The 13,160-nt window shown below is 35.8% G+C and overlaps 1 non-coding gene across 1 annotated transcript; it reads right to left on the bottom strand.

The window, feature by feature from the left end:
• Nucleotides 1–1,346: 1,346 nt before the first annotated feature.
• TRNAE-UUC lies at nucleotides 1,347–1,418 on the bottom strand. Its single transcript has one exon. It is a non-coding gene; the product is annotated as a tRNA-Glu (tRNA).
• Nucleotides 1,419–13,160: the final 11,742 nt, after the last annotated feature.

The following is a 13,160-nucleotide window of genomic DNA, read 5'->3' as shown; positions in this document are numbered from 1 at the left end:
GGCGTTCAATAAGAGAGACCTCGAAAAAAGCCAGATTATCGCATTAAGCATTTAAATCACCTCAATCCCACTTGTTGAAATTGAAATAAATATCTATAACATAACACTAACATAGGTACGATGTTCATAAAAGTCTTTTTAATCTAAGATACTATTGAACTTGACCATTAAAGTGCCCCTCAAAATGAGGTAAAGTTTAAATATAATTGGTGACAAAAAGATGAAACGATAAAATAAAAAGAAATAAGAAAATAATATTCAATTTCAGAGAATCAAACCAGAATCTCCTAGGTGAAAGCCAAATATCAAAACCGTTGGACAACAATGAATTTTTGGTGTAGTTGTTCTAAAGTCTTTTGTCTAATCTCTAAAGAGTTTTACTATGATGTTTTGAGTAATGTCTAACTCTTCGACAAGTCATTTCATGTGTGTGATAGAGTTCTCAGAGTTACCGTGACGTTTCGAGCTGTTCGATCGTGTGGCTTTTTCTTCAAAAGGGTCAACATCAAACGTCAGGTCTTTGATTGGCAACCCATCTAGAGGAGGTCGATTGCATCGATTCCATCAATAGTCTTCGTATGAGTTTATGGTGCATGACCCATTTTTTATACCATTCACCTTTGAGCGCCACCATAGTTTTGCCTGTCCATGAGATGCATTGCAACCAACGTAACTCTTAGGTCCTATGAGCAAGTTCCAGTAACCTTCAAGTATTGTTCTACGTCAAAAATAAAGCTTTTTAATTCCTTAGCATCCCGGTTTCCATTTAAGGGGTTGTGTTCTTGGATTTTAAGTTTGTTAAGCCCACATAAACTTGGCTTGAGATGTGGGTCTCTACAGCCCAACTTGTCAAACTCACTCGGGTGCTCATCTCAACCATGATGTCGTTCAACAAGAGAGACCTCGAAAACGATTGGATTATCGCATTAACCATTTGAATCACCTTCTCATCTCAACCATGATGTCGTTCAACAAGAGAGACCTCGAAAACGATTGGATTATCGCATTAACCATTTGAATCACCTTCTCATCTCAACCATGACGTCGTTCAACAAGAGAGACCTCGAAAATGACTGGATTATCGCATTAACCATTTGAATCACCTGCTCATCTCAACCATGACGTTGTTCAACAAGAGATACTCAACCATGACGTTGTTCAACAAGAGATACTCAACCATGACGTTGTTCAACAAGAGATACCTCGAAAATGACTGAATTATCGCATTAACCATTTGAAATTGAACAAAGTATCTATAACATAACTCTAACAAAGGTCTGGAGTACATAAAAGTTTTTTTAATCCAAGATAGAAACTGTAAAATAAAATGAAATAAGAAAATAATATTCCATTGCCGGGAATCGAACCTGAGTCTTCTGGGTGAAAGCCAGATATCCTGACCGCTGGACAACAATGGATTTTTAGTGTGGATGTGCTGAAGTTTTTTGTTAGATCGCTGAAGAGTTTTAGCATGATCTTTTGCTTAATGTCTAACTCTTCGACAAGTCCTTCCATGTGCGTGTTAGAGTTCTCAGAGCTACCGCGACGATTCGAGCTGTTGGATTGTGTGGCTCTTTCTTCAAAAGAGTCAATATCAAATGTTAGGTCTTTGATTGGCAACCCATTCAGGGGAGCGTCGATTGCATCGATTCCATCAACGATCTTCCCATGAGTTTATGGTGCATGACCTATTTTTTATACCATTCACCTTCGAGCACTACCATAGTTTTGCATCGTCCATGAGATGCATTGCGGCTAACGTAACTCTCAGGTCGTATGAGAAAGTTCCTATAGCCCTCAACTCTCAGGTCGTATGATATAGTTCTTAGAGCTACCGTGACATTTCGAGGTGTTCGATCGTGTGGCTTTTTCTTTAAAAGAGTCAACATCAAACGTTAGGTCTTTAATTGGCAACCCATCAAGGGGAGCGTCGATTGCATCGATTCCATCAACGATCTTCCCATGAGTTTATGGTGCATGACCCATTTTTTATATCATCCACCTTCGAGCGCCACCGTCCATAAGATGCATTGTGGCCAACGTATTGTTCTACGTCAAAAATAAAGTTTTTTAATTCCTTGCATCCCGGTTCCCATTTAAGGGTTTGTGTTTTTGGATTTTCAGTTTGTTAAGCCCAACATAAGCTTGGCTTGGGGTGTGGTTCTCTACGACCCTCCTTGTCAAACTAACTCTGGTGCTCATCTTAGTCATCTCAGCCATGATGGCGTTCAACAAAAGAGACCTTGAAAAAGATCGGATTATCACATTAACCATTTGAATGACCTCAACGTCACTTGTTGAAATTGAACCAAATATCTATGACATAACACTATTAAAGGTTAAAAGTTCATAAAAGTCTTTTTAATCTAGGATACTATTGAACTTGATCCTTATAGTGCCTCTCAAACCAAGTTCGTAAAAGTATTTTGAATTTAAGATACTATTAAACTCATCCATTAGAGTGCTTCTCAAACCTAGTTGGCTTAGTTGGCTTAGTTGGCTTAGTTGGCTGAGTTGGCTGAGTTGGCTTAGTTGGCTTAGTTAGCTAGTTGGCTAGTTGCACGATAAGCGGAAAAGCATACCATGTAGGGATAGAAAGGCTGCTCGATTTCGTCTACTACGGACCATGCTATAAGTCCGATAGAAGTCCAAGGTTTCGTCTACTACGGACCAGGAAGCTCTTGGAGGAGCTAACATGAAATGAGAAATACATTCGTTTACGACAACTAATAGATAGCGAACTTTTTGGTAGAAACTGAATGATCCTTTGGCTCGAGCAAGAAAAGGAAAAGGTAGTCGTACTCCTACTTTTTTCGTCGAACGATAGAAAAGTTTGAGCTGAAAGATTGAATCACACCTGGTAAGAAAGGCGGGCTTAGCAGGTTTCTCCAAACGTATAAACAAAAAGAGGAAGCAACCGGTCCTAAAGAGGATACCGATACGCATACATTCTCGCATGGAAGAACTGATGTTGTTAATATAACACATGCGGGAGCAATTTGGATCTTAGGAACTTTTACAACATCAATTATAGTAAATAACTAGCATGTTTATAAGTCTTAAAACTTAATGAGTTTAGACACTAACCTTTTGTAGTTCAAACTCCTTTTTCCTCACGAATCGGTTTCAAACCACCACTAGTGTCTTCTCCACTATTCTCCGGCCTTAGAACGGGATTGTGGAATCTGGTGAGTGACTAAACTTGGGAGGGATTTTGTATATGTGAAGAGAGTGTTTGTGAGAGGTTTTTTCTCAAGGCTTTTCACCAAGAAGAAGAAGACCTTCCATGTACCATGATCACTCTATTTAAAAGAGTCATGTTTGCATGTTCATGCAAATTTGAGATCACCAAATTTTAACACTTAAAATTCCACTAAAATGTTTGGGATTATGTGGCAAGCATGCAGGTTTGAGTTAACTAAATTTTGACCCTAAAAATTCCACTTAAAACTTGTGGGGTTATTTGGCAAGCATGCAAGTTTGGTTAAACCAAATTTTGACACCTCAAGATTCCACTAACATGGATCTTTCCATTAAATAAAGTCAACATTTTGACTTTCTTCATTTTAATTCAACAATTAATTTGAATAATGAATTTCAAATTAAAGTAACATTAAATGATTAATTAAACTATTTAATTAATATTTAATATTAATTCAAATGCCAATTCCAATCAATTCCGACACATAATTGATTAAGATATTTAAATCTTATTTAAATATCTCAGATCCTCTCTTTTTGTTTAATTCGTAAATAAAACAAAAATGCAGTTAAATATATCGTATATATGTAGTGCATATTCCCTAAGTTGAATTCGAACATTTCGAACTCACTCATCACACTGTTCTATGGTTTAGTCCGATATGAGCTAGCAGAGGGACCTAATGGACCTATAGATCATGGGCTCCAACGATCCAAGATTAACAGGTTAAACTCATTAACCTTGTTAACCAACATTCGTTAACTACTAGGACACTCCACTATAGCCTAGTAGTTGCACTCCCCTCACTATCGATATATTTCTATCCATTTGATATAACCATGATTAGTAAGTCGATCCTTCACAGGTTGTTCGTAACTAAAGCTGGGTCAATTTACCGTTTTACCCCTAAAGTTAGTTCTTGTTCCTTATGTCTCACTGATCCTCTAATGAACAATTGGTTTGTGGTCCAACCAGTAAACCGAATCCCTCTCAGGCTAATGAGAGGGTGGGGCCCCTTGTTCAAGACCTGGAGTTAGTGCTTAAGGGAACTACCTTTCTTCTATCCTTAAAAGTGGGTAGGAGTGAATTCCATCTTGCACTCCACGTCCCTAGCCATTCACCCAGTCTTACCCCTGAAATGGGAGGCCTATTGAGCCGGCGAACTAGAGCCACTCTCACCCATGCAAATCTAAGGATAATTTCCAATAAACAGGAGTTCATGGTTAGCTCAGGATTAAAACCGAGTTACCTAGGTTATCGAATGAAAAGAAAATCAGTCTCAACAGTAAACGACATTATAAAGTGAGAGTGGTTTTCTTCATGGTCCAATCTTATGCAATACTCATTGCATAGGACGCCTCCACTCACATGTCTCCACATGTACAATTTAGTGATCACATTGCTTATATCATATACAAAAGTGGGCCGCACCCCTAGTGTCCCCAGAATAAGGTACTTAGCCTTATCCTTATACTATAGATCATTTTGACTATATATACTTGAACTTGATCCACTCTTATGTCTCTACATATAGTTCAAGTAATCATACTATAGCCAGAGTATTCTTAGTTTATTGGATTTAGATTAATGATCGTAAAGTTCACTTTATTCAATAACAATCTTTACTGAATAAACAACAATAATAACTTTATTGAAAATAGAATATGTTTTTGTTTACAAACTATGAGTTTTAGGACATAAAACCCAACAAGAACCTAGCTGAACCGGATCAAGGGTCCTAACCTTGTCCGACTGACCTTCTTTGGCTTGCCCCGCCCCTCGTAACAAGGTCAACCCGTACGTGCTCTTTCCTTTCGTTTAGTGAGATAGCTTACTAGCTTTTTCGGCTCATAGCAGCAGTATGAAAAGCGGAATCCACATTCTGAGTCGAGTCCGCATGGCCATACGAATCGACATCGGCCGAACCAAGAGCTCTTATTTTTTCTTTAATGAAAGCGGATCTAACAGTTTCGATAAAACCAACCTTTTCTAAAGAAGGAGTCGCTCTGCCTTGATCATCGTGGACATATGCAGCTCCCGCTTTACCTTTGCCTACCGTGAAAGGGAAATGTTCCTCACAATAGGCCCTCCCAGCTCCCGAACGTCTTTCTATCAATCGAGAGAGGTATAGAATAGTACAACAAACCAACAAGACAAAGATGGACTCATAAGATGGGCGGTCAGGGAAGCGATTTCATTTGTGTTATCCGCCAAGGAAATGATCAAGGAATTCAGATCCTGAATAAAGTACTGTAGGCAAGCGAAGCTTTTGAAAATGAAAGCGTGTAGAACTCATATCCACTTTCTCTTCGCTTTGTAAACTTCAGATCTGATCTTCCTTTCCTCTCTGGGTGACTGAGAGACAATTTAGGCCTGGTGTGCATCCGATTCGGTCAACAATAAGGAACAAAGCGGATTGATTAAATGGGCTTGAAGTTCCATTATCGTTAGGTCGAAGATCTCTACTAGGTTTAGTGCACTTTGGTAGTTGCTAATGTTGCCGTAATCGAATGTCTTTCTCATTCGACATTCTCTCTTACCAAGCACTCATACTCGCCAGGCTTTCGACTTTCTCCTCGGTGTTTTGTGCTTGGTTCTTGTTCAGGAAAGGGTTGATCTCTTTCATTGGAGCACATTGATGCCGAAGGAGTCTTCGAAACTGATGGAGAGGCTATGACGACTTCAAGCTATTCAAATAGCATGACTGATACTACAAAGAAAGGGTATCTAAGTCACACTAGTGGAATAACTTTTTCATAATAATTATCTCGATATATCATACCAAAAGCCTGCCTGATGACTGATAATGTAAGGGGTTTCAAAAGACAAAAGAATGACAATTCTACGTGTGATAGAAAAGGAGATCTTTTTTTTTTTTCAGTGTGCGCGGTTCGCCTGCCTTCCTGACCACGAATAGGCTATGGGGCTTTGCACTTCGGCCCCTGAGAATACCACATCAAGGTGACAGGATTCGAACCTATGGCACTCTGAAACTTCTATTTGTGTAATGCTCTTTTTGAAGTCGGGCTCGAGACGATCTTTATTCTTCCAAGAATATGTTTCATTCTCTATTCTCATGTTCTAGGTTCAATGTTTAAAATTCACATTTTAAATTATATTATCTTATTGTTGGGGGTGAGAATCAAATTTGAGACCTCTCACACCCAAAACGATAATCATACCACTTAGATCAAATAGAATTGTAGTCGATCTATAATTCTTAGTTGCTAGTCTATATATGAAATTTATATAAGTTGAAGCAATGCACACGCGGGTTAGGCCCATTGATAACTATTTTTTTTTTTTTTGTTATTTTTTTCCTTTCAAAATTGTGCTTTGTTTTCTTTTGGAGGGGCATTTCAAGAACTGAGGTCAAGACCTCTTGCACCTAATGCAAGAATCATACCACTACACCAAATGCCTTTATAATGGACCATATATTTTGTTTATGAAATGTATCATCATTATTTCATTTATTTTCTTTGTTAATGAAATCCATGAGCAATTATTATTATATCTTTTAAATCTAAACCGCTGTTAAATTATTTACATAGGGTTTACGATAATTACTGTAGAGAGAAGAAAAAAGAATAGAAGTACTGTCAAAAGATAATTACTGTAGAAGGATAATTACTGTAGAGAGGAAAAAAATTACTGTAAAGAGAAGAAAAAAGAATAGAAGTAGTGTAAAAAGAATAAAAGTTATGTTCTAAAGAATAAAAGTTATGTTCTAAAAAAGATAATTACTGTAATTATAGAAAGATAATTAATGTAGAGAATAGAAGAAAAAAGAATAGAAGTAGTGTAAAAAGAATAAAAGTTATGTTCAAAAAGAATAGAAGTAGTGTAAAAAAAATAAAAGTTATGTTCTAAAAAAGATAATTACTGCAGAGAGAAGAAAAAAAGAATAGTAGTGTAAAAATTTGATGGTTCCATTTTTTAGGCTCATCTTTTGATGAATGAACATAGGGGCATTCCAAGAATTGAACTTGGGACCTCTCACACCCTAAGCAAGAATCATACCTTAGTTTCATTTATGACAAACTCATATGAAACATAATTGCATTAATAGTACTAAGAGTTGGAGTCTATAAACATTTCATGAACTTAAGTGCAACTCATGCTTCATTAAAGACAGATAAACTTTAGTTAAGTAACTGGAACTTTAAATTACTTCATGTGGAGCTTCAATTACTCTATGTTAGCTACTATCTTTAGGATTTATTAATTGGACACGACTTCTTGGATTTAGGGGATTGTTTTATGTAATTTTCAACTACAACTTATGTTTTCAAATTTTTAGGTCATAATTTAGGTAGTGGTTGTATATTATGGATGAACACTAGAATTTCTATCCCGTTCACCACAACTACTCTATTTTTTGTTTGAAGGCTATAATTGTCATCTATGTTGTATGGCAATAAAATTTGTTTAGATGAAATTTTAGTTAAAGTTGCATATTTTACTTCTTGCGAGTAAAAAATTTGTTTCTTAGCATAATATGAATTTAGTTGCAGAGTTATTATGAATAAGATGGAGAAAGAAATTTTCTTTAAAATAATAAACAGACCCAAGTTCATCTTTGTTGTTGTCTAATTGTGATTTTGCAAAAAGCTTAACTAATAAGAATTATCAAGGTAAATCAAGAATATATCCTACACATCATTCAAGATGACAATAAAATGGAGTTAAATTGAACGCAGTTTTAGTTTCATGTTAGTAGGTTCAAGATGAAGCATAATTTTATTAATTATATTAAAGAGAAATTCGTGTTTTATTGGAAGAGACCAACTTCATTTAAGGTACTAGGAGTTTAAACTACTTCCATTGTAATTTCAATCACTCCACAATGATTACAAATTTAGGGTTGGCTACTTGGACATCAATTATAAACTTTAGGTTATAATTTAGGTAGTAGCCATTATAATATTAATGAGCATAAGAGCTACAATTCTTCCATGGACCATATGTGTTATAGTTAAATGAATATATATATATTATGTATGTCAAGGTTTGTGTAAAGCACAAAGTAGTAAGGCACACCATTGTCAACTCTAAAGCCACCCACAACTCATGATGGAGACCGATGCAAAATATTTTAACATCCTTTGGCATCAAGATATAGGAAAGACGAACGCCGTCAAATTGGAAGCTTTACCTGTCTTAAGAGTCACAATGAGAACTCTAATCAAGCTGGAGCCTTGGACTAGGCAAATTGTTTAGTGATTGTTGAAATGGATGACTTCGAAGTCGTGTCAGGAATGAACGTCTTGCTGAAACACAAAGTCAGTTACATGCCCCTAGCAAAATATCTAGTAGTAATGGAGTCTAATTCGACGATCATTCAAAAAAACATCCATCAACCAAGAGGGTTGAAAATGATGTCGATACTACAATTGAGAAAGAATCATAGCCATGATGAATTTATGCTTGCTGCTATTGTTGTAATTGAAAAGGGGAGCTCAAGTGAGCCAACCTCAATAGAAACCTTGTTGCCACTACATGAACACCACGAAGCAAACATGGTCAGAAAATGGATTTATCCCCTCCAAGAGAGACAAAAACAAGGTCAGATACTGAAGAAGGGAGACAAAAACAAACCACTGAAGCAACACATGTTCACAAAGAAATATCATCTAGACGGATGAAGAGAAGGGTCAGTCGGAAGCGTCAACCACAATAATTTCAAGAAAAATAAAGAGTTCATATAAGTTAAGGTCAGATAAACTTCGAGTTCAAAGCAACAAGAACCAAAAACTGGTGCGAAAATACTATGGACTAGTGAAAGTTATCCATAAGATTACGAAGACATCATATAGAATCCAATTGCTCTTATGGATGCGGACTAACCTTGTTGTCCACGTTAGTAACTTGAAACGTTATTATTTCGACCAAGAAGATATCAAGTAGAAGCAGGTGGTATGACGTCATACAAATAAAAAAAAGTTTCAAGCGAAGAAAGTAGGAAAGACATGAATAGAGAAGACATGAAGACTCAACAAACCGAGAAGTGATTTTCAACAGCACCTAGTAGGTGGGAAGAGACTCCTCATTATGAGATCAGCTGGAAGCGCATTGAGAGACCAAAAGTCAGCCTCATCCAATAAATTGTGTTGGGGCAGATGTCACAGTCATGATTGCCCAAGGCGTGTTGCCTGTGGTTGCATGTTGCATGTCTCATTAATTCTTGTAAACGATTTGTTGTCCAAGGCGGTTATTTGGGCAATGTTATTGTTTACCGATTATTTGGGCGACACGCCTTGAGCAATCATGATCGTCACAATTGGCTAAGACATTTGTTGTCCAAGAGACACCTCTTATGAGGTCATGATTGGCTAAGACATTTAAAGAAGTTTTACCTAGGGCAACTTCTATCACAATCCTCTTCTCGCTCTCTGAAACTTCTTTAAATGTTATTGTTCACTGGTTATTTGAGTGCATCTTCCTTAAAAGGATTGTGACGATAGATGACCTAGGTAAAACTTCTATTGGGAGATCAGTGCAATAGAGAATCTGTGTCTCTTTCCTGAAACCTTCAGCGGACAACATAACAGAGAGTTCGTAGAAAAAATATCATAGAACAATTTGTATAATGCCTTTAAAGTTAGGCTCAAGGCTCTATCTTATCTCCCAAGAATATGGTATATTCTCTATTCACATAGAAATTCTTCAATAGAAAGTGGTACCCTCGTATTCTTTTACAAAACTTTCTCAAGTCCTCATGTAATGATTTGAAAGTGGTATCCTCATCTTCTTTTATAAGACTACCTCAGCCTTCATGGAATGATTATGCTATGTTGATTCTTAGAGAAGGGAGTAGGAGTAAGAGTAGATGACTCTTTATGGTCCAAGTCCCGAAAAAGTAAGTCTTTATGTCAAGTAAGGAGAGGAATCCTCGTAGTTTCCAAGATTTGAAGAGAATCATACATACACAAATTTCCTTTGTTTGTTTATTCTTGTTGTTTCCTCTTTTTAATTAACATGTTATAAAGACACTAGTAAATTACAATTAAATATAGCATCCTTTTTTTTTCTTTTTTTCTTTCCCAATATCCTTCTGAATTACTTCTTGGTTCAAGGTTTAAAAAACCTATTTCAAATCTTATTATATTGCATGCTTCAATTTGATATAATTGTTAGAAAGCAAATCAAGATGCGTAAGTGGATTAAATCCGTAAGTAACTTCAAAAAGAGAACAATGAGTGGCAAACATTCGTCCCAAGGCTTAATATTCTTACAAATAATAGCCTTAAGCAATGCTCCTAATGTTTTATTAACCACCTCAGTTTGCTCATTATTATGAAGATGACATGTAGTTGAAAACAATAATTTGTTACCCAATTTATGACTTAATATTCTTATAAATAATAGCTCTAAGCAATGCTCCTAATATTTTATTAACCACCTCAATTTGCTCATGAATCTGAGGATGACATGCAGGTGAAAACAATAATTTGGTACCCAATTTATCCACCATACTTTCCAAAAGTGACTTAAAACTTTAACATCCCTATCTTTTTTTGTGTGCAGCAAACATTGGGAACATTGACTACAAAACTTATAAACATCGTAATTCATGGCAAAGGTCATATGGATCGTGATGAGCATTTTCTCCCATATCTTGGTTTCGCTAACTAAAGTTTTCCAATAACTCCCAAACTTCATTACCTTATATAAACCTCTTGGGATAAGGATTCATATAACGCTTCATAAAATAAGATCTACTGATGAATTTCATAGCATTTGAAGGTCATCTAGGTCATGAACCGAAGGTAAATTACCTTAGGGGCATTATGGTCATTTTACACCATTTATTGGTTTACCTACTTATCCTTATCCAATGACCACCAAATTTCATATCTAACCTCAACATACTATAATATGCTCAATATTAAAATTTGATAGGCAGCCGAGCTCATATAGTGGGTTATTTTAATGTTACTTAAATCTCGAGCTATTTAATCGGTTCAGGGTCTTAACTCACGGTTATTTGGGTTTTTCTTTCATATATCATTAATTCATACTTGTTTTAGGGTTCATATGAAAATCAAAGCGATTTCTACAAGTATTTCTTAACAAAAAGTCCAAGGTGGCTACTTGCCTTGTCGTCGACCTTTGGGACATCCATTCTTGAGCTTCTAGTATCTGAATTACTTCAAATTTCCTTCCACGTACTCCTTATTGTGTCTAGTTTCTGAAACCATAAGATTTTCTATCAGAATCGGTCTGAAATGGGTTTAACATCGAGAAAATGTCTAAAGGAAAAGAAATAAGAATAGTTACCGATTCCAAAAAGAAATAAGAATAATTACCGATTCCAAAAAGAAATAAGAATAATTACCGATTCCAAACCTTAGTCCAGAGTCCTCCACAACATAGAACCATGTACTTAGAACCCGATATCCACTACTAGGATATTGACATCCTTAATTGGTACTAAAGCATCTAAAGGCAACCCTTCCACACGGCTCATTCTAACACCTTTGGTAAATAGTTCCAAGAGACATTGTTAGGCCGATTTTGTTCACGAATACTTAAGAATTTGATATTTATAGTTGTAGTTGAACGCTACTTAAATTGATGAAGTGAAATCTTACAATAGAGTCTAATAAAGCGTTTGTCCATTAGAATAGATTGGAATTAAATTCTTTATAGATCGAGATAATAGTTATATTCTTTAAGTCATTGAGACTAGTGTTACTAGTACTTGTTAGTATATTTGAGACTCATCCCTACCACCTGAAGTTTCTTTGATACTGTAGTTGGATCTATGAGACTCATTCCTTAGATGTGAAAGAGTAGTTATATCCAACATTCTTACTTGTGTGCCTCTTAAGATACTCTCAACAAATGGATCGCTTGGTCTATTCTACTCTACTTTACTTCCTCTTATAACCGTGTGGTATTGACACAACTCATATTAATGATAATCATCACTTACATCCAAAACCAGAGTATAGTGGTCGACTATCGTCAAGGACCCATTCACCATTTCCATTCCTACCGACGGAAAAGTTTTATTACATTCATTTCTTTCTCCTTTCTAACTTCTTCCGTCTCCCATCAAACTTTTTTTTATTTAAAAAAAACATTAAACGTGAATAGGGAGAAAGAAAGAAAAAAGAAAACCCTTAATTTTGAAAGCTTATGAAATACTCTTTGACTGATGTAAAGAAAGCTTGAGAATAATTTATTCTCACGTCCCTCTTTGACACTTGTTGGATATATATCCGCTCTTCACATGTCGTATCATAATCATATCATTTCATAAAAACTTCGTGGTTATATCCTTCCCTAATTTATCATAGTCTTATTGTCCTTAGACATATCATAGTTGTGTCGTTACCTGAACGTACCATAGTCATAACGTTACAGGAAAGTATCGTAACGCTATCGTTCTATCAATCTATCATAATCCTATCTCTTTCTACCCATAACCTAATCGTATTGTTTTATGAATCCATCGTGACCATAACGTTTCATGAACATGTCTTACTCCTATCGTTACATTACGTTTAGTGCATCCTCCTCGTATCCTATCTCAAATATACCATTGAACACATGGTACCGTAAGTATTATCATACAATTCACATATTATAACATATCATAAGCATATCGATTCACAAACATTTCAGACATGTAAATATATATGACACTTCCAGAACCACGGGCATAGTTAACATCAAATATAACCATACGGATGGTAAGGCCACCTACCTGATTAGCTTTGGCTGGGGATCCTTGAGAAAGTTTGATTTGTCCTTTGTATTAAAGTCAACCTATATGAACATGACATCAATTTTAATCATTTCTCTAAATTTTATGATGCTCTAGTGTTAGATTTCATGGGAATATTGCATGAGTAAAGTCTTTGAAATGTTTATATATCAAAACTATTTTAACACTTTCCAAATCTTGATTTTTGGCTGTTTTTTTTTTTTTTTTTTTTTTTTTTTT

Source organism: Cucurbita moschata, unplaced genomic scaffold (genome assembly GCF_002738365.1).
Source record: "Cucurbita moschata cultivar Rifu unplaced genomic scaffold, Cmos_1.0 Cmo_Scf00092, whole genome shotgun sequence".
NCBI lineage: Eukaryota > Viridiplantae > Streptophyta > Magnoliopsida > Cucurbitales > Cucurbitaceae > Cucurbita > Cucurbita moschata.
This window is presented reverse-complemented; position numbering and strand designations above follow the sequence as displayed.